We start from the raw sequence: 1,580 nt of genomic DNA on the forward strand, positions 1-1,580 counted from the left end.
TTAAAAATAAATAGATTTTTACAAATGAATGTTACTGATATGATTTGAGGAAGTATAAAGCTTGAGACTCATCAATTGAAAGAGTCCTTGATTTTTCGGGGTCATTATTAATTCAGAAATCTAGAAATGAGCCTTCCATTGCCACCATTTAAAGCACCTGAGATGTCATCCCCCAGATTGTTTGGTATGTTCTACAGTAGACTCTGTTACATCATTAGAGTGGGAAAAAGTAGGCCGGTTAGTTTTTACGTGGGAAGGATTGCCTCCATCAGATTGTCCCGTGGGCTTGTCTGTTGGGCATTTTCATAATTGCTGGAGGAGGACCTAGCCTACTGTGGGTGGTGCTGTCCCTAGGCAAGTGGGCCTGAGCTATGTAAGGAAAGTCGCTGAGCCAGCCAGGAGAAGCCAGCCAGCAAGCAGGGTTCCTTCCAGGTTCCCGCCTTGGCTTGCTACAGGTGACTGTAACCTGTCAGTCAAATAGCCCTGCCTTTATAGCAGCAGAAAGCAAACAAGGACATACAGTAACTGTGCACATCTGTGCGTATGTACATTGTACTTCAAGCTCACAGCCGCAAGCTTTTGGAAACATCTACAAATAACTTATCTGTTTGAGTGCTCATTATTTTTAAACATTTCTTAACCATCCATGCTTCCTGTTACATCCTACAAAGCTTGGGCTCGTACCAGTCTTTAAGTCTGGAGCGATGTTGCTCTTTGAGAACAGATCCAAAACTTTGTGGACTGAACGTCTTTCCTGGACCATATCTGTCTTGTGCTGCTTTTAGTTCATAGTTAATTTCCAGGGGAAAGAGAGCTATATCTTCAGATAATTTGAATATAAAATTCTGTTCAGATGATTTCTCTAAATCTTTTGAAATAATTTTGTTTATGCCCATTTTGACAGGCTTTGTTTTCTTTGAGACAGGGTCTTACCATATAACCCCGTCTGGCCCTTGACTCCAGGTACTCCTGTGTCAGCCTACAGAGTATAGAATAACAGGGGCATGCCACCACCCCTTAACAGTATATTAAGAAACTCATCTCTGAGCCGGGCAGTGATGGTGCACACCTTTAATCTCAGCACTCAAGGTCAGCCTGGTCTACAGAGCAAGTTCCAGGACTACCAAGGTTACATAGAGAAACCTTGTCTTGAAAAAAAGGAAGAAAGAAAAAATATTTATTTCTGTTTGTTTCCATAGCTTTCAACTTAGTTTTGGCGACAAAGACAACTTCTTGCTATTTCATTGTTTAAAATTAGATAGTGTTATAAAATATAAAATTAAAATAAATCCTATGATTATAAGAACAAAATACTATGGTCTAGAGAGCAAGTGTAGAGTGAACCGAAGTGTGTGTGAATCTCCCACGTTTCCCACACAACTGTGTTTCCTAAGCCCTGGCTGAGCTGGAATTCTACCGGGTGTGGCAGTGGGGCTGTGGGTGCCTGGCAGGGAGTTGGCACAGGGCATGGAGACTGTGGTGGGTGTGGTGGTGAGGCTGTGGGTGCTGGGAAGGGAGCCGGCACGGGGCATGGAGACTGTGGGTGCTGGGAAGGGAGCCGGCACGGGGCATGGAGACTG

The 1,580-nt window shown here is 43.7% G+C and overlaps 1 protein-coding gene across 1 annotated transcript in view; it reads left to right on the top strand.

Annotated features, from left to right (window-relative positions):
* The window catches only part of Cds1 (CDP-diacylglycerol synthase 1), a 75,331-nt gene that overhangs the window by 67,051 nt on the left and 6,700 nt on the right, over positions 1-1,580 (top strand). The window lies entirely within an intron of this gene.

The sequence above is a fragment of the Microtus ochrogaster genome, linkage group LG1, assembly GCF_000317375.1.
Source record: "Microtus ochrogaster isolate Prairie Vole_2 linkage group LG1, MicOch1.0, whole genome shotgun sequence".
Taxonomy (NCBI): Eukaryota; Metazoa; Chordata; class Mammalia; order Rodentia; family Cricetidae; genus Microtus; species Microtus ochrogaster.